The sequence below is a fragment of the Topomyia yanbarensis genome, chromosome 3 (assembly GCF_030247195.1).
Source record: "Topomyia yanbarensis strain Yona2022 chromosome 3, ASM3024719v1, whole genome shotgun sequence".
NCBI classification, from domain to species: domain Eukaryota; kingdom Metazoa; phylum Arthropoda; class Insecta; order Diptera; family Culicidae; genus Topomyia; species Topomyia yanbarensis.
The window spans coordinates 292,065,487-292,089,458 of NC_080672.1; the positions used below are offsets into that span (position 1 = coordinate 292,065,487).

At 39.5% G+C, this 23,972-nt stretch overlaps 1 protein-coding gene across 1 annotated transcript in view; it reads left to right on the top strand.

The window, feature by feature from the left end:
* LOC131689413 (MDS1 and EVI1 complex locus protein EVI1-B-like) overlaps positions 1 to 23,972 on the top strand; it is a 171,817-nt gene that overhangs the window by 83,891 nt on the left and 63,954 nt on the right. The gene's annotated exons all lie outside the window — the stretch shown is intronic.

Consider the following 23,972-nt stretch of genomic DNA (forward strand, 5'->3'; position numbering starts at 1 on the left):
AATATACCAGTTTTAAATGCATTCATGAAGGGTATTTTTGTTTATGCCGTTTACTGCAAAGGCAGAGCAGGATAGTACTAATTTAAATATTTATATGTTATATATAAACATATAAATATAAAATAAAAAATATCAACAATTCAAGATCTTCCCTACCAATTCATTTTTATTGTTTACCATCTGTTTAGGGAGTCGACACAATTTTCCCACATCTACTTGTTTGAAAACCGTTCAACCATGTCGTATAATGCGTGTGGTTGGTAATGCATGTTCCACCTACCAGTCATTGCACATAATATCTCATTCAACTGTTTGATCAATACCTTGTATAAATAAGCTCCACATTAATTTGTATATATGCATTTTTCACTGCCATGTTGGATTTGTCATCCATCCTCGCTTTGCTGTACTGCAGCTTGAAAACCAAGCTAGAGCAACAGTGGCAATACACATAGCACATTGCCGTGTTCGCCGAAAATTTCCTATTTTCCATTTCGAAATAAAAGTTTAGATTTCACAATGGAATGTAGTTCTAGGACTTTGCTTCGATTTTGTTAAATTTAACGCAAGATATATAATAGATTTTCAGCATCGTCATACATCGCATAAAAGCAAATTATTTGACGTATTATTGATTTTGAATAAAATTTGCCGCTGTACGTCGATTGATCATCGTACTTTCTGATCCAAATATGTAGGTAAACTTAGCGATTTATTTACATATGTTACTAATGATGTCATGTTTCGCTGCAATTATTCACACTCCGGCTCAGCTTCAGAACCATCATTTATGTGCCAAACTGCGTAACAAAGTACATAACTACGAAAAGATAGTCGAAATTTCCTATTCTAACGTGTGACAGATGAGACAGGACCAACTTTACTCGTAAACGAATTGAATCCTCAACCGCCCGTCCAGCGGCGGCAGCACAAATGCAACGAACAGGGCACCCGACTATCCCAATTTGGGTCGTTTTATCTTCCCGGATTATATTTATAAATCGATGCTGATGTACATATAAGTGGATCGTATGAGGTACATCTATCTCCTGGCTGCTGGCACCGGCAGCATCCAACATCAGCAACAGTTTGTAGCACGAGCGGTCCTCATGTCCTGAAACTTTTGAGTGGCTGGCTGGCTAGCACTTATTGAACGCGATGCAGAGGAGTTTTGACACTGCCGAGCTTTCGGATGTGGTTTGCTTACTGCTCATGCTGTTCGTATAGTGACTGAGACATGCGGTCGAATGCTTTCACTTTGCTGTGCTAGCGTACGACCTGCGCCCCAATTAGGGGTGCTCATGTGCTGTGAAATACACTCACCGGTTTTGGGGAAACTGGTTCGGCTAAAAATCATCCGACCAGCCCTAGCTTCTCCTTTAACAATATGATGGTAGAATGTGACTCACAATGCATGATGTCATGCTGCCGTTTTACAGCAGCAACCGAACCGCAACGGTGGAATATTATGGTTGCATATAAATAGGTATTTATTGCGACATGCCAGACTGAAAATAATCTAACATTTATGTAGTTTGCCTCATTGACTCAAATTCGTCCTGGTTTTCATTGTCATATATCGTGAAATTTTGGGTGCTATTTTTGGAATAGTCTACAGTTTTCGGATTCATATACATGTTTCATCATTAACGTTTGCTGTTATGTGGACAGTCTAAAGGTGTGCAAATCATTACAATCACTTCCGGGGATATTATTCTACAATAAGAAACATCGCAATGGAAACGGTAACTACGACTGGTGTAGCGAAACACTGTATTTAATTCAATAGCGATAAAGCTTCATAACAAGTCTTTGGAGTAACGGTTAAATTTTAAGCTCACGATAAATACATAGAAAGATAAACATTATACGTGAAGTGATTTTTTTTTCTAGCTCGAAAAACACGAGCGTAAGGTTGAAATCACTACAATAAAGAAAGCCTTGCGAGAACTTTTATATTTTTGTGAATTATGCCTATCGTCCATTATGCCTAACGTACTTATGCCTAACGTATGTATGCTAAACGTACTTATGCCTAACTTATTTATGACTAACGTCGCGCACCCGTTTCAAGCCGCTAAGAATTGCACTACGGACTACCTGTTTTGGTGGTAAAAACCTAAGACAATACGTGACAATCGGCTTCTTATTTTTCCTTCGACATTCTTCTTTTCGCACATTTTCACCCTGCCGAAATCTTCTGAACAGTGTTGCTATTTTTATTAATGAAAATGGAGTCTTGTTAATTTATTTTATGCCGACAATATTTTATATCTTGAATCCACTATATTGATGAAGGGAACTGATTTTCCATGTCATGAGTGTTTAGTAAGGTTTGATGAAGCCATTTTCTGAATAATTTTAGATTCTAGTGTGGTTTCTGTCGTATTTTTGGTAAAGTTAATTAACCACGTATACGGTAAATTCATGATAATTATTTGTTTCGCTTTGCCGCACAATTTCAGTTCAATTTAGTCATTTTTACTTTTTTAACGATAATAATTTTATTTGTCCAAAGTAATGACAATCTTTACCTATAAATATAGCAACACTGCCAAACATCATTTCGATATCCCTGCAGTAACATTGGGTACGGTGCAAAAAGTCAGAATCAACCAATCAGGAGCTGGATCATTCTGACGTAAAATTTGAACAAAAACAGCCCCCTATTGTCACGTCTTGTCTTAGGTAAAAACCCGCCAAACAGGGAGCCCCAATTCCATAGTGTCATGCGACCCGTGCTATGGGTAAAATTGTTGAGGGGGTTTAAAATATTCTCAATGGCGAACGGAGCCTGGGATGAGCTGGGCGAACTCCCCAGTATGCTGCATTACGCAGCGGAACGTTCACTCTACGCACCGAAGTTTTTTCGTCGATGATCCGCCTAATTTTGCCGAATTTTTTTTGGTTGGAGGTTCGGCTGATGGTAGTTCGGTGAAGTTTTGCTGGGTTTCGATTATCAAATTTCGATGTGTACAGACGAACCTGCCCCAGAGGCCGTGTGATATCCGGCCAAGAATTGAGCCACTGGGTTCCTGCTCCCATGACGTAGGAGGCGACTGAAAGTAGGAGACCCTAAGTCAAGGTGTAGTTCCGTGCCGAGGAATTGATGACTGGAGGGTCTAAAACATGCCAGTTGCGTACGGAGCATTTTGGGTTTTGCCCTTACTGTGTTATGCGAATCTCTGACACAGTGGACCATTATTTTCTTCGCAAATCATGGGAATCAAATGATCGTGTCTTATTTAAACCCGATATGGCTCACTATATGTGTTAACATCCCAACCCGCTTGGTGTCCTCTAGATGTTGTGCAATTTATGTTGGAAATGAAATGCACAGTTCTCTAATGAACAATGCTTAGAATAGCACAACACAATAGCCTGCATAAACGTACAGCAACTATGAATTTATCTCGACTCATGCAGGAAGGTAAAGCTTTCGTAGCATTGGTCCATGGACCGTATTTCCATAAAGGAAACTTCTATTTTGGAAAGTTACTTAACACTGCCTTCATTGCTTGCAACAAGACAGGCATGACTATCCCACGTGAAATGCCTCGTGTTTGCATTCTTGTAAATAAGGCTATTGACGCGTGTCTCATATCGGGGCTCACAACTCACGATATCAGTGGTGTCCCAGTTACACTGACTGTCGGAAACGTAGACAAAAAATATTTATATTGTTCAGCATATCTACCGCATAACGAGTCATCTCCTTCTGATGATTTCAAAAGCGTTGTATTATATGGTAGCAAAAATGGGCTACCGCACATTATCGGCAGTGATGCGAATGCTCATTACATCATTTGGGGCAGCTCAGACATCAATCTGAGAGGCTCTGAATTGATGGAGTACATAAGTAGTACAAATCTTCATATTCTGAATGTGAGAAACCGACCAACTTTTGCGAGGTCTAGGAGGGAGGAGGTGTTAGACATAACGCGTTGCTCTGATAGAATTTCGGACGAGCTGGGAAATTGGCAGGTTCCAAATGAAACTGAACCGTCTCTATCCAATCATAAATATATATTTTTCGATCATTTCGATGTCACCTTCAATGTGGCAACATATCGTAATCCTACATCTACAAACTAGGACCTCTTTCTGGAAAACTCGGTGACTAAATTTCATGGATATTTTCCAACAATCAGTCAACTATAAAACACATATGACGTCGTAAATACGACAAACTCATTCATACTATCATTCTACGAAGAAGCTTTTCCACTTCGTACTGTTAAAACGATTAGTGGAGGGCTGATCTTGAATGAATAAAGAGCTTAGAAGCTGCGTCAGCGTGATGATTCCAGGACTTTCAGGTCAGCCCGTAGTACATATAAGAAATGTCTTAGATCTGCAGAGCGAGCTGGCTGGCAAAACCTATGCACTAATGTCTTTTGTCTGAACGAGGCTTGCAGGTTAAATAAAATTCTTTAGAAATCGAAAGGTTTTCAGATGAACTCCTTAAAACCAGAGATGATGTTTATGCGACGGACGAAAAAGCTGTTCTTAATTGTCTCTTCGACGCACACTTTCCGGGTTATATTCATTCGGAGCTGAACAATGTTCACAGATCTCATTCTGATGATTCGGACTCGCGGGCGTTTGCACGGTCAAGTAGGCAGTTGACAGCTGCAAATCACCCAAAAAGATGGAATACTTCCCGTGCTACTGCAAAAGGGATTTGATATTTTCAAACATGTCTTGAGAAAGATTATGCTTTCCAGTCTTGCTACCGGATATATCCCGAAAGCATGGCGAAAAATAACTGTTTGATTTATTCCCAAAGGAGGGCGCTCAAGCTATGAAGAAGCCAAGAGTTTTAGGCCAATCAGCTTAAGTTCTTTTCTTCTGAAAGCTTTGGAGCGGGTGCTTTTGTCAATGTGTCCTTCCAGTCTATTCTGGAAGCGACGCGCGGTCATGGGATATCTGCATGTATCTCGGGTTAGATAAACGCAATGCTTAGTAACTGCATTCTTTGCTCGTCACTGCGACAGGCTGAGATACGGTCTATTGGATTTACACTACAATTTAGGTTCAATATTATCATACAGATGCCTTTTGTTGTGGCAGACGGGAGAGGTGGTGACGGTCCAATCAAACCTAAAACATCTGCAAAGAATGGCACTTATGACGTTGACTGGTGCTTTCACGACAACTGGGGCTCTCCTGAATATTAAACCATAACATATACACCTCAAACAAGAAGCACTATCATGTGCATACAGAATGCAGGTTACTGGTCTTTGGAACAGTAACCATGTTGATCTTGCTACGATCAGATTACATCTGTGGCCACAAAGAGTTACATTGGGTAAAGAACTTCTTGCTCCTAGCAATAAAACACTCACGTGTAATTTTCCTTACAGGACATTCCATATGAAGATTTCCTTACGAGAAGATTGGTTGTCGGGCTGTATGGAGAGACAACAACAAACGCAAGTGACCTGTTACACTGAAGGCTCTCTGATAGAGTGACGTGGTGATGCTGGTGTCTACTGTCGTGAAATGAAATTGGAACAGTTCCACTCGCTAGGTAGATATTGTACCATTCAACAGAATTTGTCCGACAAAGCTATAAACTTTTTCTCTAATAGTCAGGCTGCAATCAAGGCTCTTAAGTCGGACAAATCACGGTCCAAGCTAGCGATCGCATGCCGTCCCCAAAGCGAAGAACTAAACATTGGCAACACTATCTAGCTCATTTGGGTGCTCGGACATTTCGGCGCAGACATTCTCTTTGTTGGTTCTGAGCCTGAGCCTGCCGCTTTCAACAAGTTGGATAAAGGAAAAAATCCGGTCTCTTCAACCGAGCACTGCAAACATTGGTGATCTACAAGCTTGTCGACAAACAAAAACTTTTTTGGAAAAAACCCGTAATTTCGTAAAAGGGTTCGAAACAATAATGTGGCAGACTGATCACGGCTTTAACCGGCCACTACAAACTCAATTATCGAATGTTACTATTCGGCGCGCTGTATCATTTTCATGTGAACCCAACTACGAAGCCTCATATCATCTGATATACAACAGCCCAGCAGTAACGCGATTGTGATTTCGAGTTGTCGGTTGTTCTCACATAGACGAAACAATTTTTGGGACACTGAAAGTAACTAACATACTAAAGTTTTTAATCCAGGACGGTAAAGAGTTTTAGGCTTCCTACCCGGCGATTTAAACTACTCGAGAGGTTAACGTACCTACTATTTGTTTTCGTGTTGCTCATTTTTCCCACCCTACCAATTCTACTTCTTCGCTCCTCCTTCTCCTTTCTTTCTAATCAGGGAAATTATGAGAAGACATGACTAGGCACAAATTCTCTGCATACAGAGAATTTGCCATTTGAGCCAATATATTCAGATTCCTGATTCTGAAGATCCAACAATATTGCACGAAATTTAACTAGTGAGCAAACTTTTTCAAGGTGTGATGAAAGTATACGTTTGTGTCGAATTTTCTGAGGGAAGTTATGTTTTAGAAATAAAGTAACAGGTTGTCTAAAGCGCGTAGTACTCCATGATCAAAACTGAAAAACAATCTTACGCTAGAGGCTTCTCCGCCGCATGCCAGCGAAGCACCACTCTCCGTACCGACAGACAACCTCAAAGAAACTTCCCAATAAGTGGCAGTTCATTTCCAGTGAAATCGATCTGCCGATTACAAAAGGGAGCAATCAACGACGAATCGCACAACCCATGCCACAACCCATCAACGTCAGATTGGATTTCACTCCCCGCATTCAATCTGAAACAATCCCATCGAATCAACGCGCGTAACTCGACACTAACTGCTTGTTTTTCGCTAGAACACAACCATCGCCGGTAGAGTACTTGCGGTTTCGGCGTGCGACAGGAGTGGGGAGCTGTCACTTGATCAAAGTCATCAGAAATGTCATCAGCAAGGCGAGGGTCTACTACTGAACGGGTGTAAACAATATCCTTTCCCGGCTTCAAGAAGCCCGTCTCCCCCAATTGAGCTGACGTTGAAGAGCCTCTAAAATTGAGTAAAGTGCTGCCTTCCCCAAGTAGACGATTGCCATTTGTCTCGGAAGGCGATAAATTTAGCATCGAAAGACGCAACAAACCGTTTTCGAGGAGGTCATTAATCTTGCTTATAAAAACATATAATCCTTTATAAACGTGTATTAAATAAATATTTATTGGAGTAGATTTACTCCATTCCGATGGCTAATGCCGTGCCCAGAGCTGGGTGCGTTCTGAGCGATGCCTGCGTAGACAAAAGGATTTGCCCCCCACCCCCACGTTATATCGACTAGAAGGCTAAGCGGAAAATAGAAAAGCAACCTGAAGAGACGATGGGAGGTGATTCTCAGAATTGTCGCTTGCCCTGTTTGCGTTCCATCTTCGTCGTTCCTTACGTCTAATGGGCAAAGCCACGGTCTTGAGGATGTATGGAAAATGTTAAATGGGGACGTTTTATGGGGTGATCTAGTTGGTGTAAAAGGGTGACTTGATTTAGGAAAGATTGAGGGCTGATTTTCAATATACAGTGACACAGATTAATCGTGCGTTCAGCAGACGTGTATTATAAGGTTCCTCCCTAGATTACTAGATATATGGTCGGTTTTTAATCGCAACCGCATTTTTGGTTGGAGTTTTTTGAGTGCCTGAGACAAATTTTAGTGATTTTCTTATTTGCCTGCTTGTTCTGTACATTATAGAATTTATTTCCCCACATTATTGCAGTATTTTCATTCTAAGGATCTGTATCTACTTATTTTTGTGATGTTTTGCGAAACCTTTAGTTATTCTGCAGTTTTACATTAGGCGCGAAAATATCATCTCATATTATACCGCGAAAAACTGAGATCCAACGCTGTCTTGTCGGGAAAAGTTGGAGAGCAAACAATGTTCCATCGTATGTTTGTTTTTTATTGCTGGTCAAAGTAGGTGAAATATCGTCTTATTCTGTTCACGATTGGGAAAATTGTTAACTCTGATCCCTAGTCTCTTCTGAGTAACTAAAAACTACACGCTATTCTTCGAAAATACTGCTTGATATTGAATGTAAACGCTTATGCTCACACTTATACTTTGAAGTTGTACCTTGTGATTCACGCTATGGACGAGTGTCTTCGCCTGCAAGAACATCTGAAGAAATTCGTTGGTTTGGGTCGCTTTGCGAAGTGTCATAGTTATAACACCATAACGAAAGACCGACATTTTCGTCTACAAATCGTTTTATGGTATCCTGTTTATGAGTTCAGGATTCCACTCTGGCCAGATTTTCCTTTACTCACCAGAACTACCAAATAACGGTGGCAAAAGAACAATAGTAATATTGACCGCTAACAAATTCTGCTGTTCCTCAACTATAGCGCTTTAAAGTTCCCTAATTTTGGGCCAAACCCGGTAGTGGGCCGCGCGTCCTTTTCGACGCTTGTTTTGAAAACGAACTGTCAAACATTGTACATATCAACAGTTTTGAATACAATTCTGACCGAAAACATCTATCTGCATTTTCTGTGCCTAACTTGGTACTGAAAAATCAGCCAACAAGTGATTTTTTCAATATTTGCGATAGATTTTTTCCCGCACAATCATCGGAACAAAACGAGTAAAAAAGCATAACCTAAGTGCTAGGTAATGGGTATTGTTTATCGTATGAAAGAGGTTTCTCTGAAATCATTAAGGGGAATTTCTCATCAAAATTTTCAAAAATTTGACTTTTTTTCATTTCATTCTTTGAAAGGTATAGATGTCTACTAAATTTTGTTAAACGGGTTTTTCGATCAGCGCATCAAAAAAGTTTCTAAAGCCTATTGTTCGGAGTGGTGTCCTGGCCGCCATTGGACGCTCTCGGCTCGAGACGCATGTCTAAGGGTGCTTACAGAGTGGCCGCGATAAGCTGAGCTGGGGCTGGTACTGACATTAGAGTGCGAGCTTCTCGCCGCCATTCTGTAAGCACCCTAAGGTAGAAACTTTTTCATGGCATTATGCACGTTCCCATAATGCTATTGGTGTTTGAGCAGAATTTATATATTTATTTATTTATTTATTTATTTATTTGTGGAGCAAATTAAGCCAATTTTGAATATCGAGGTATGAAAACACATCTACATGATTTAAAGAAGTTTTTTTTTTTTTTTATTCATTTCGTTTATTTGATAGGCACAAATGCGTTAGCTTGGCGGTGCCAAATGCTTATGTTTTTACATTTTGGATATCTTAAAACTAGGAGGTTACAATGTTGAAATATTTTTTTTACAAAGGAAAAAAAAAAGTTTACAGCTATCTTAAGACTAGAAATAAGATTCAATATACAAGAGAGGGCCAAAAGATTTTTTCATGAAAAAATTTAAAACAAGGGATTCACTTTGATATACAAGAGGGGGAGTAATAGTATTTTACGAAATATTTTACGGTTATCTTAAAACTAACAATATAGTTTAGTACACAAAAGGGGGAACAAATATTTATGAGAAACTTCACAGAAATCTTAAAACTAGGGATTCAATTCTATTTACAAGATGGAGGACAAGAGTTTCAATAAAGAGTAAAAATTATAGCTATCTTAAAACTAGGAATACAGAATACTAATTTGAATTTTTTAACTAAAACTTATGCTTGGTCAAGATATTCAGAGGGTGGCTTATTTCCGCATCAGTGTAGCAGCAGTTGTATCAAGGACAGGGGAGAGACAGGGAAAGAAGAGCAAAACTTGCAACTTTCGCTCAAAGGGGGGGGGGGGTAAGGGGGATCAGCGAAACAAATTTGCGCCTCAGTCTAGTAAGTCGTCGAGTACCGGATTGGCGGATGGTATTCTTTGGACCCGCGGGGAATCCTTCAAAAGTCATCGGACCTCGAGTCGCTCTCGCTTCAGTTTCCTTCTATGCAGGCGTAGTGGTAAGGGCGACGGCGGTTACATAGTGGCACTCTGGAGCTGATCGGTTCCACAAGGCAGGAGGAAACTCTAAAAACGAGAAATAAAAGAGAGGGGCTAAATTGGGATATTTATCGTTTTTATGAAGGTATAAATAAGGGACATATAGGGGAAATCACGAGTTGCCAGTATATCTCGGACTGGGACATTGGGTGGTCTACCTCGGGCCCGAAGGGATTCCTTTAACTGAGACCTGGCGTCACAATACCCGGCGCATACCCAGACAACGTGTTCGATGTCGTGATAGCCCTCGTCACAAGCGCACAGGCTACTCTCCGCAAGCCCAATACGCCGCAAATGCGCATCCATGGTGTAGTGATTGGACATAAGTCGGGACATTACGCGAATAAAATCCCGACCGACATCCATCCCCCCGAACCAAGGCTTCGTTGATACCTTTGGGATAATCGAATGTAGCCATCGTCCAAGTTCCCCGTTGCTCCACGAGGTTTGCCAACTGTTGAGCGTCCTCTGATGACAAATACTAAAAAATTCATTGAAGCAGATTGGTCTTTCGTATATGTCACCATTTAATGCTAATGAGTCGGCCTTTTCATTGCCCGGGATAGAACAATGAGAGGGGACCCAAACAAAGGTAATCTGATAAGATTTTTCAGATAACGTACACAAGGACTCCTGTATCATCCCCAGAAAATACGGGAGTTGCTTTTTAGGCTTCACCGCACGAAGAGCCTCGATAGAGCTGAGGCTGTCCGAAACGATGAAGTAGTGATCTGTGGGCAGAGTGTCGATGATCCCAAGGGTGTACTGAATTGCAGCTAACTCTGCGACGTAAACTGAAGCGGGATCATTGAGCTTGAATGAAGCGGTGATAGTATTGTTGAAGATACCGAAGCCAGTGGACCCATCGAGATTTGATCCGTCAGTGTAAAACATTTTGTCGCAGTCGACTTCTCGGAATTTATTATAAAATATATTGGGGATCACCTGCGGGCGTATATGGTCCGGGATTCCACGAATCTCTTCCTTCATGGATGTGTCGAAGAATACAGTAGAATCAGAAGTATCTAGGAAACGGACACGGTTGGGATTGTACGAAGAAGGATTGATGCTCTGTGCCATGTAGTCGAAGTACAAGGACATAAAACGGGTTTGAGAATTAAGCTCGACGAGCCTCTCGAAATTTTGAATTACCAACGGGTTCAGAATGTCGCATCGGATGAGCAATCGATATGAGAGTTCCCAAAATCGATTTTTTAGCGGAAGAACGCCCGCCAGCACTTCGAGACTCATCGTATGGGTCGAGTGCATGCAACCCAAGGCAATGCGCAAGCAACGATACTGGATTCTCTCTAGTTTGATGAAGTGTATGTTCGCAGCGGAGCGGAAACAGAAACACCCGTACTCCATCACCGACAATATCGTTGTTTGGTACAACCTGATCAGGTCTCCTGGGTGAGCACCCCACCATGTTCCAGTTATTGTTCGGAGAAAATTGATCCTTTGTTGGCATTTCTGTTTCAGATACCTAATGTGACATCCCCAGGTACCTTTAGAGTCGAACCAGACCCCGAGATATTTAAATGTGAAAACCTGGTTGATCGTTGCACCCATTAATAAAAGCTGGAGTTGCGCCGGCTCACGCTTCCTAGAAAAAACAACCAACTCAGTTTTCTCCGTGGAGAACTCAATACCCAGCTGAAGAGCCCAAGCAGACAAATTGTCCAAGGTATTTTGTAATGGTCCTTGCAAGTCGGCAGCTTTGGGCCCTGTAACAGAGACCACCCCGTCGTCTGCAAGTTGCCTTAGCGTGCATGAATTGGCAAGACAATCGTCAATGTCATTCACGTAGAAATTGTAGAGCAGGGGACTTAGACATGAGCCCTGGGGAAGACCCATGTAGCTAAATCGCGATGTTGTTAAATCGCCATGCGAAAAGTGCATGTGCTTTTCAGACAACAGGTTTAGCAAAAAGTTATTTAAAATTGGCGAAAGACCATGCTGGTGCAGCTTCTCTGACAGAATGTTGATAGAAACTGAGTCAAAAGCCCCCTTAATATCCAAGAAGACTGATGCCATCTGCTCTTTGTTAGCATAGGCCATTTGGATTTCTGTAGAAAGCAACGCAAGGCAATCGTTCGTCCCTTTGCCTTTGCGGAAGCCAAATTGTGTATCTGACAGTAAGCCATTTGCTTCAACCCAATTGTCGAGGCGAAACAAGATCATTTTCTCGAATAACTTCCGAATACAGGACAGCATTGCAATCGGCCGATACGAGTTGTGGTCGGAGGCTGGTTTTCCTGGTTTTTGGATGGCGATGACCTTCACTTGCCTCCATTCATAAGGGACAATGTTACCCTCAAGAAACTTGTTAAATAAACTCAACAAGCGCCTTTTTGCAGTGTCAGGCAGATTCTTCAGCAAGTTGAATTTGATTCTGTCTAACCCTGGGGCGTTATTGTTGCACGATAAGAGAGCAAGTGAGAATTCCACCATTGAAAACGGTGTTTCGTTCGCGGTATCGTGAGGAGACGCGGCGCGGCACGTTTTCTGTACCGGGACAGAGTCCGGACAGGTCTTCTTGGCGAAAGCGAATATCCAACGGTTTGAATATTCCACGTTCTCGATGGTACTATTACGGTTACGCATACGTCGAGCCGTACCCCAAAGAGTGCTCATCGCTGTTTCTCTCGTTAACCCGTCGACGAACCGGCGCCAATAACTGCGTTTTTTGGCTTTCATTAGACTCTTCATTCGCCTTTCTAACGACGCGTACTGTTGATAGCTAGCGGGTAACCCGTCTTCCCGGAAGGCCTTATATGCAGTGGACTTTTCCGCGTACAGCTCTGAGCACTCTTTATCCCACCACAGGGTGGGAGACCGTCCATGGGTATTCGCGCTGGGTACTGGTTTAGTCTGAGCTTGATTCGCACTGTCGAGAATCAAGCCAGCCAAAAACCTGTACTCTTCCTCCGGAGGAAGTTCTTGAGTGGATTCGATTTTAACGGATATCGCGGTCGCGTAACTCTTCCAATCAATGTTCCGTGTGAGGTCATATGAGACATTGATTGTTTCCGATGGTCTTGAACCGTTAGCAATTGAAATCACGATAGGCAAATGATCGCTACCGTGGGGATCAGGGATCACCTTCCACCTGCAATCTAACTGTAGCGATGTCGAGCATAGCGACAAATCCAACGCGCTTGCGCGTGCTGGTGGTGTAGGAATCCGCGTCATTTCTCCCGTGTTTAAGATGGTCATGTTGAAATTATCGCAAAGATCTTGGATTAATGTTGATCTATTATCATCATGAAGACAGCCCCATACCGTACCGTGCGAGTTAAAGTCTCCCAGAACTAGTCGCGGTGCCGGTAAGGATTCCGTGATATTACAAAGCGTTCGGTGCCCTACCGAGGCTCTAGGAGGAATGTAGATGGAAGCAATGCAAAGGTCTTTACCTTTGATTAAAACTTGACAAGCGACAATTTCAATGTCTGGTGTCGAAGGGAGGTTAATTCGGTTGAAAGAATAGCACTTTTTGATCCCCAAAAGTACTCCTCCATAGGGGTTTTCTCGATCCAGACGAATTATATTAAAGTCGTGGAAGTTGAGATTTATATCGGAAGTTAACCAAGTTTCACATAATGCGAAAGCATCACATTTTAAACTATTTAGTAAAAATTTAAAGGAATCGATTTTCGGGAGGATACTTCTGCTGTTCCACTGTAGAACAGTGATCGAATCGGTGACCTCGTTCGATGACTTAGCCATCGAAGGATACGATCGCTGCAAGGAGGGGCCATTTAGTAGTCAACTGCCTCAAAAATGTTTGCACTATAGGGAGAAAACGTATCAGAAGGCTTTTAAGAGGATCAGTAACATTGAAAGCTGTGAAAATTAAGTCCACTATGTCAGAAAATTTCATTAGTCCGCTACTGGACTGAGTATCTGTTTGAAAAAAGGGGACACTTGGGGTTTTGGATGTCCCTGGAAGTGGTGGGTACTCCTTGTTAGAATTAATATTTCCAAGTCCTGGAGCAAATTGCTTCGGCTTTTGTGCATCACTTCCGTTGGATTTATTGGTTGTAGATGGCGCACTCTGAGTGGACGACACCTTGGCACCCTTACGAGGCAATGTAGGGGAGGCTGGATTTCTCCTCTTCCTGGATTCCACTGGGTTAACCAAAGATGTTCCCTCTCGTGGGTCGTCAGATTCTTGCTCAACGTTAGCCAAACCAGCATAGGGATTTTCGGACAGGACAGATGGCGAAGTATTCTTTAGCATTTCTGCATAAGAACGCCTTGAGCGTTCCTTACGGGAGCGCTTAATTTTATCCCCGCGCTGCTTGTACGCAGGACATGATTTAAGAGCATGTGAAGGGCCCCCGCAGCAAATACACTTTTCAGTTTCTTTGTCGCAAGAGTCATCCTCATGCTCTCCTTCGCATTTGCCGCATCGTTTCTTATTTCCACAATATGTGGCTGTGTGGCCCAACTGCTTGCAATTGCTGCAGTTCATGACCCGCGGTACGAACAGGCGAACTGGTAGGCGAACCTTGTCAAGGAGGATGTAGTTGGGAAGAGAGGACCCGGCGAATGTCACCCGAATCGAGCATGATAGAGAGTAGGTAGTCTTACCTCCCTCGGTGTTTGCGGTATACAATTGTTTGCATTCCAAGATCTTAATCTGTTCAAGTGAGGGGTCCTTAAAGCAGCCAACCCCGTGCTCCAACAGTTCTTCGCATTTCAGGCCCGGTTCGGACACTACCCCATCGATTTCACAGGCCACACAAGGCACGTACGCTTTAAATTCCCGCGTAAAGCGCTCACAGCAAGCAATCGCGTTTGCCTGGCCGAGATCACTCACTAGAACACGTATCTTGTTTGCCCGAACACGTGTTATCTGAGTTACGGCCGGGTAATTAGCAGTCAGATCTCGAGAAAGTTTTAATATATTAACCGGTTTCTCTCCGGTCCGAAAATATACCACCCATGGCCCAGAGGAACCTTCTGGGTACTGCTTTATACGGGGAGCAATGCGAGTATTAGGGGGATCAGGGACTTCCATGATTACATCAGATGGTATTTCGCCCTCGGCCATTTAAGCACGAGGGCAGAGCGTTATATAAACGGGAATGTGTCTTATTATTTGATTACAAGGTAGAGTAAAAGTAGGGAAAAGGAAAGAAAGCAAACGAGGAAAAAAAATAAAGCAAAACAAGGCAAAACTTATCTGCAAACAACGTCGATTGTTCCGCACCAGCGAAAACAATGTACTGGATTTACTGCCGGCACCAGCAGAATGGCAGCTAACGAACGAACAAAGGATGACCTTCAATCACTGAAATTTACACAACGAACACCACTGTGAAATATAACGATCCGTTCCGTTCAAAGGTTGGGAGACGTGTGATTTAAAGAAGTTGATTCCGTACACATTTTGTGATTTTTCTCAAAAAACGAATAAACTTTTTCTCTAAATTTTTATTAATGTTCACTTTAAACGCAAAATAATGTGTAAGTTTAGTTCAAATTGAAATTTTAACTGCGTTGATGCATTTACCGTATTTGTAGTGTAGTAAGATAAAAGATTTCTCACATAATTCAAATTCATTTTATACTCGTGGCATCACCGAGGGCTGTTATTTTTTCAGTCGCAAAATTATAGTGAAGATTTAACATTTGTGCAAAAATTAGGTTATATTGGTCATGGCGCAAAAATTTCTAGTGCATCAATTATAATGAGGAAGTAAGCAATCAAAACATCGCCTAAAATATAAAAATAATGTCACGGCACTAACCATCATTTATCATTCCTGAAAACCTCACATGCCCCCTCCTCTTCTTTTTGTCATCGTGGTCTTGCTATTTCTCTATCCATTTTTAACTTGTTTCATAAGATCTTCTACTAATCTGATATATTTGTTAATGCCCAAGACAAAACTATAAATACCTATAAAAGGTTTTTGCATTTTAGTGGAGAGCAGAACCTTTCGCACGAATAAATCATATATTACATCCAAATTGGCAAAGAAAATATTTGTAGTCCTGTGGAAATTTGCAAAATGTTTGTGTTACGAGAAAACTATAACTATCTAGTGTACATACCCTGCTTTCCCGTTCGAAACGTTGCCCTAAGGGGAGGTATCTGCCCAAAAATCGAAAACCACATCAACACCAATTTAATTCAATTCTACACTGAACGTTTATATACACTATAATTAAAGAAATCCACATCTCAGAAAAATATTCGGCTTAACTTGTTTGGATGGATGTTTGAAAATAAAAATTTTGCAAAGAGACATTCCACGAGTGTTTCTCAACTCTTTGTATCTCAATCGAATTTTGAATTCAGTGCACTATCTGTTGAAATCTCCGTATTCTATAAGTAAATTAGCGAGGATTACAATCAGAGTTTATGCATCGGACAGACAGTCGATCTGACTAAATTTTTTCCATACACATTGCCGTGTAGCAACAGATGACACCGTGTTGTACTAAAAACTCAAAGGTGCTTTTTCATTATGTTACTAAAAATATTTATTTGCAAAAAATTAAGACTCGAAAGTTCAAGAATGTTCATGTCTCAAAAGCAAGTTATATGTTCAGAGATACTTTCAATGGCCATTTTCTTTTCCAAAAAATTGAATACTTATTCTGATAGTTTGAACCATTTCTTTTTCATGACATTGGTTTGTATAAGACTCATTAATTCATATCTCCGGAACGAGTATTCTAAATGAAACAAGGCTGATAGGATGATTGGGAAGAGACAATAAAATAAATAAGCAGAAACATCAGATAATCTTAAACGAAGCCGTCAAGAAAAGAAGAACAAAAGCAAAAAAAAGTGGAAACGAAAAAAATGAAAACACTAGAAATGTGTATCTAATCCTCTTATTTGAAAAGTGGCTACTTTTCAAATAAGAGGATTTTCGCAAATATTTTAGAACGTTCTGAAACAATTGTTCTCGAATTTGTAGAATTTGTTTTATTAGTTTCTTTTCCCTCGAATTTGTACACTTTATTTTATTAATTATTCTCGCAGGTTGATGGGATTGACGGTATTGTAAACACCATCAAGCAACAATAGATTCAATAAGTTATCTAAATATAAACCCCTTAGCTCTTTTAGTTTCTATTTGCACCAAGTTCTACCACTGGAAGTTAATTGGTTCTCATGTTAATAATCCACCAATCATTATGACTACTCAGGGTTTGATTTGTATAAGAAGCCCGCTTCAAGATGTTGATTAGAACAACACACGCAAATATGTGAGTGGTACCACGGTTACAAAATCGAGTGTCACATACATGCTAGCACACGCGAATAACACATGCAAACGCTTGAGCTCTTCGCGACCATCCGCGATCTCGCAAACATGATTACAACTCGGTGATAGTGAACTCATAAATTCTCAAATACGGTCTCAACCTTTAAAAATGCCCGCGAGCACGCGATCACGAATCAATCATGTCCGAAAGTCTATCCTCGATCCTAGAAGCCAAGGTCCAAGCCTTCAGCTGGACTAATTATGAAAATATGCTCATACCTATTAGACAACACGTCTCATGGCGATATGACCGGAAATCCTAGAGATATAAAGGAATCCACTCTCTGCTAGAATCTAAACCGCACACAGAAAATTAAATAGCAGACTCACGGTTGGTGCGACCATTCAAGAACACACACAAATATGTTACAAAATCGCTTCAACATACAAACGTTTGTGCCCTCGCGATTATTCAAGCAACCTACGTCCACGATCTCGCAAACATGATAACATCCCGATGATAAGGTGAACGTCTCAGCACTTAAACTTACAAACGTGATCTCAAGCGTCAACCTTCAAACTCCCTCGCTCACGCGATCATCAATCGGGCACGTCCGGAAGTCAATTAACCCTTTCATGCCCAACTTTTTTCTCGTGCATGTAGGGTTTCAAAACTATTTTTCCTTAAATTAAGTTTTATTTTTTGTGTTTCGAGTTCATCTCGTCAGTAACTAGCCCCATCTGGGTGTCTAGTTAGACGATGTATCTAAACTAGTACCCAAATTAGCACTAGTTAGGCACAAAAAAATTCCAAACAGTTCGCACGACACATGTAAACGTTCAAATCAACTGACTATTTTTCCTTGATAACGGTCAAGAGACACGAAAAACCTTTTTTCATAAAGATAGGTGCTACCCTCGCTGTGCTAGAAGCTGTTCAATTTTTATCTTCCAATGCTCAATGCAATTCTCCTAGAATATTTACAATATTCCAATTGCGTGGAAAATGTAGCCAAAGACAGTCTAAATTGATAAGTTTAATCAATTTTCAACAATATTGCAACATAACAAAGATATTTGAAAAATTCATTTTCCGTTGTCAACTTAAACTGTTCCTGGCAGCACAGATCCAATCAGACTAATTGCAACAACTTCAGTTCTAGAGCTTAGAGCTGGTCTTTGAAACTATTAATACTCAAATGAAAGGCAATAGTCACATTTATTAGCCTTACTTGTTTTTGTGAGCAAATTTTGCCTTAATCAAAAGTTATAGCTGTTTAAAAACGTTGTTGTTCACAAACAACATGGGCATGAATGGGTCAATAAAAAAGAAACAAAAAAAATTAAATTAAAAATTAAGAAAAAAAAAAATAACTCCCATGTCCACTAGACAACACGTGGCGGCATGACCGAGAACTCTAGTGACATGTGGTAACTCACTCCCTGTCAGAATGGGATCCCTACATCGAAAACTAAATATCAGAATGACGGTCCGCGTGGCCATCCAAGAACAGGCGCGAATGTGTAAATGGCCACAGGGTTACAAAATTGAATTTATACACGCGAAGTCACATACACACAAGCACACACGACAAACGCGTCAACATACGAAGGCTTAAGCTCTTCGCGATCATCTCCATACACCAAACTTTATAACACTTCGGTAATAATGTGAACGTTTTAGTACTTACGAAGTTACAAATGCGGTCTCAAACGCGAACCCGCAAACGCGCACGATACTGGATTGGTCACGTCCGGAAATCTTCACGCTCCATTCTAGCAACTTTGGTCCACCCATTCAGTTGGACCAATCAAAAAATAAAACTCATATCTCCTAAGCAACACGTTCCATGGCGACATGATTGGGAACTCTAGTGATGTGGAAGAACCCACTTGTTTCTAGAATCTGAAACTACACAAAAAAGTATCAGATTCACAGCCCACGCGCGATCATTCTAGAACGCGAATATGGGAAAGGCACACGGTTATAAAATAGAATTTATACACGCGAAGTTACATACATGTTAGCACACGCAACATAAAAACGCGCATGCGAATGAACACGTTAACGCACAAATGCCCGAGCCCTTCACGATGAAACACGCGATCGCGAAGTCTACGCCCGCACATATCTGAACCGTACAATGAATATCACATTCAGAATCACGGCTCACTGCAATTTGCCTTAAGCAGTGTTTTAGTGGGCGACATTGCCTGTCTCGTCTGCAATTTTGGTGTGTGATTCTGACGGGGAGCCCTTCCGAGAATCTGGCTCTACAGCTCCAGTAGGACAACTTTCGAAAATAAACTGTTTTGTTAATTAATTTCATTCACTTTATGTATGTATCGTTTTCTTTAATTTCATTCTATATTCCCATTTTTTCAGTTTATTCACTCCATGAATTTTATTTGTTTTGTTAAGACGGCGCCGGTGGTTGAGTGGTAAGCGTGACCGTCACTCATTACAGTTAGCCTGGGTTCAATTCCAGCCGAGGTCGTTGAGATTGTTCTGAGATGAAAAAATCTGTGGTCACGTCTTCCTTCGGAAGAGACGTAAAACCGTTGGTCCCCGGTCCATGAGTTGATGGATCGATATCTAGTCCAGATAGTGAAGTCTCACCGCTCTGGCGTCGGTAAAGAAGAAGTAGAATCCAACTTCTATACTTACTAACCAATATCCTCCTTCCGTGATACTTGTGGAGTGCGCAATAGTATATACAGCCTCTAGAAAAAGCCAAGTATCGGACTAACCATTCCTTCCTTTTCCTTCCGCGATCTACGTTCGGACCTGGCCGGCGCCGGTATTGGTAAATAAACGCTTTAGGATTACCAGGAGTTGCACATTGAAAGATGTTTCGCCACCTCCAAGCATAAGTATCTACTTATTTCCTGTGCAACTTCAGCTAGTCCAGATCGATAACGGAGTAGCAGCCAGGGGTGGTCGCACAAGCTCAAGCTCAAGCTCCATCAATTTTATTCGCTTTGTTTTTTTTTCTCTTTAAATATTTGGCTAGTTTTAAATATGTGATCATTTCTTTTTAATCATTTATTTTATTCTGATTTCGTTTTGCTCATTTTGTTCATTTGATTTCATTCAATCTATTTCATTCGTTTCAATCATTTGATTCATTCTGATCAGTATGTTCATGACATCCATTTTATTCATATCTTTCACCTAACTTATTTTGTGCACTGTTTTCATTTCGTGCATTTTATAAAAATTTTCCAGTTCAAACATTTTATTCAGTTTTTTCTTTTCAATGTACTGTCTAATTTTTTTCAGTAGTTCATTTTATTCATGTCATACAAATAATTAATTTGACACAATTTTATTCATTTTAGATTTTTGTAACTTTATTGATATCGTTAATTATTTGTTTTAATTATTTAATTCTGCTTGTTTTTTTTTATTATTGTGATTCATTAGATTTATTTTGTTTATTTTAATCATTCTTTTCGATTTATTGATTTTGTTAATTTTATTTACATAATTAATTTTATTCGTTTCATTTAATTTATTTCATTTATTTTTTATTTGCTTAATTTTACATAATTCTTTTAATTCATTTAGTTTATTCATTTCATTGATTTTATGTTTCTTACGTATTTCATGCATTTTATTCAGTTTCTTTATTTTATTAATTCTGTTCAGTAATTCCTGTTATTTATTTCAACATTCATTTTAATTTGTTAGCTTGAAACAAATTCTATAAATTTCATATTTTTTCAATATTGTCAAATTTTGCATTTGGAAAGCAGGACTAGTTTGATTTATTTATTTTTTGTATTTTGAATAATATTAATCATTCTACTACTTTTATTAACTTGATAACTTTTTTTAACTTTTTTGCCGTATTATGTTTTTAATTTATAAAGCAGTTTTAGGTTTTATTAGTACAGGATTCGAAACTGTGTTCATTCCACTTGTAGTTGAGCACCTACTTCGCATGAGGTCTGCGAACCAATGAATGATCCAACAGTGTTACGCGTAAGAAATGTCTCATCTCACAGCTAGGTGGATTAAATCGGTTTTTAAACTAAAATAATATAAAAATCTAAGAGATGTCGAATTTGTCGCAGCTGCAGTCTTGTTGCTTTAGGTTGTTCCATTCAAATTTGTGAAGTTTTGAGAGTTACGGTTGTGTATCCGTCTGCCTTGTTATTTTCTTCTTCGTTGGTGTGTGTGTGTGTAACTGGAGCTTACGAAAATTTACTTTATCCAGTTTCATCACATCAGGAATGTTGTAGTTTTATTTTGTGTTACTAAGTTTCAATTGCCGCAAGGTTCTACTGTATCAATTTTGTTGGCTATTTCGGCATATTAAGAACAAAAAGACAACGAAAGCAATGAAATTGAAAGCCGGATAGGTGTTCTAGAGTGAATCAGTTGTGAGATTAATTAATTACATTCAAGTTTCAGTTTTATCTACTTATATTTGAATACACATTAAAAGAATGAAACGTATCCCTTGTTTTTCAACAACCTTAACAAGTGTAAGTGACAAGCAAAACTCGAAACAATCTAAATTTAAGGTTAAAGAACCTATTATTTGAGTTGTTTCATTTTTCTGTATATCGTAGAGCTACCGATTTCAGTGGAATACATATAAACAAATCGTAGGTTTCGCTTCGGAAAACGGGTAAAAAGGATTTAAATAGGGGGTAGTGACATCCATTTTGATGTCACAGGGAAGTAAACTGCCTCTAGGATTGAACAACCCACTGAGCCACTGCACACAGTGACTACTACCGAGTAACTGGGGTCGAATCCTGGCCAAAATTATTTACTGCTACTATTGATGTTATTATGCCTTAATAAAAACTAAAAATAGTAATACCTAGTTTTTGGAACAATTTGGTATCCATCCACCTACCAGTGCAGAGGTCGATCTTCTGTATCCCTTCGAATACTAGTAATTTCGAGGTGATCTGTGTAGAGATACATTTGGTTTTCCAGTTGCATGAACAGACGATCAATGGAAAAGGGAGCAGAGAAAGGACGAGTGTGCAAATATTCATAAAGATACATTTTTCCAAACGAAGTATTTGACAAATTAGAAAAAATATCAATATTTTCAAAACGCTTGCAATTTGTGGATCGGATAAGATCGGAAGAGTCTGAATGTTTTGAATAGTTGCAATCTTGTTTTATTATACTGCTTCAGCAACTTTGCCGGATAATGTAACTTTTTTACCATTTAAATTTGGAAAGAAATATGTAAAAAGGGATATTTAAAAAAAATACTATTTTCAGTTATTTTTTAGCTAAGATTATGCAAATGATTGTGTTCAACTGCGTTTGTAACAATTTTATCGTAATTAATACAGTCATCATCACTATAAAGCGATATATCTGAATATACAGGGTGTTTGGTTCATGGTTAAGAATCTCTCGGGGGGTGATAGACTGTCTTATTTGGGGAAAAAAATTGTTCTACACATATCATCAAATCTCAACCGTTACAGAGTTACTGAACTTTATGTGTAAAAAACTTATTTGTCTTAAAACACTTCTACACCTTTAAAAGTATACTTTGTATTTTAAATCTTTTAGTTCCATTCGGAAGGTGAGAAAATTTCCTATTGAATGGTGTTCTCATATCTTTTAGTTTTAATTACCTTTTAGCTGTAAAGTAGTTAAAAGTTAGTGTTTTTGAGGAGGTTTTTGCTAATTTTCTCGAAATAATGAAGTATGATTATAGCAATAGCCACTATCCAAAAGTTGGGTTTTAGGACGATTCATAATTTGTTCTTGGACGTCATATTCCTTTCTCTTCTTTGTAATTTCATTACTATACTTAGCCTGTAACCGACTTGCAAGTGCTTAAAAGACTCTAGTTTAAAAAATATGCTTTATATCGTTATTTAAAAGATTTCATTGGAAAGCTGAGAAAATGTTCTATCAGTTCATGTACAAATATCTTTTAGTTAAGTGTACTAAATGATTTTATACTAACGAAATAACTCAAAATTTGTGTTTTTTGAAGAGTGTTTTTTATTATTCTAATTATTAATCAACAAAATTTACCGTTACTATTGTTCATTTGATGCCCCTTTATGTTCTCTATAACTTTTTATTTGATACGTTGTCTATATCTCTTTTCATTTTGCTGCTATTTAATAGTTAACACAGCATGACCTCGCCACAAATGTAGTGGGTTCGAAATCGTTATGCGATAAAAACGATTTTGCGTCGAAACCAAAGAGATAATTAAATCGAGTCAAAGAAAGAACTATAGAACTTGCTGAGATGCATTATTTCCAGGGGTTGTAATTCTCTCTCACTCACGCGAGAAGTAGCTTATCCGATGTCCAACTTTTCCGAGATAAGATGAGTCGCAAAATTCTCCGTCTCCACAAATAGCGTGAGAATGATTTTCCGGATAAAATTTATTTGACTTTTTCCTTCTCACCGGAGAAGGTGATAAAATTTTAATTTCGTGGAAATCAATAAAAACTTCAAAAAATACACTTAATTACAAAGAAAAGCGGCAAAGAAGTATGATGGACTTGTTTTATCGTGTTTTGGAATAACGACAGCAAAGCAGGGAACGCCAAAAGGATACCGTGATAAACTCATTCACTCATTCTCCGGCTGTTTTATTTATCCGGAGAAATAACACGTTGTATTTATCCGGAGAAGTTGTGTGAGTGCCAATAACTTTTCGTGTGAAAATGTGAGTTTTTATTGTCGCAGTAGCAAACTATCCGGGCGCATTTACTCATATGAGCGATAAATGCAATGCCTGATTATTTCCATGATAATAAGGGTGATGTTTATTATTTACTATTTTAAGAAAATTAACGAAAATGCTAATAATAGCACTAACTTTA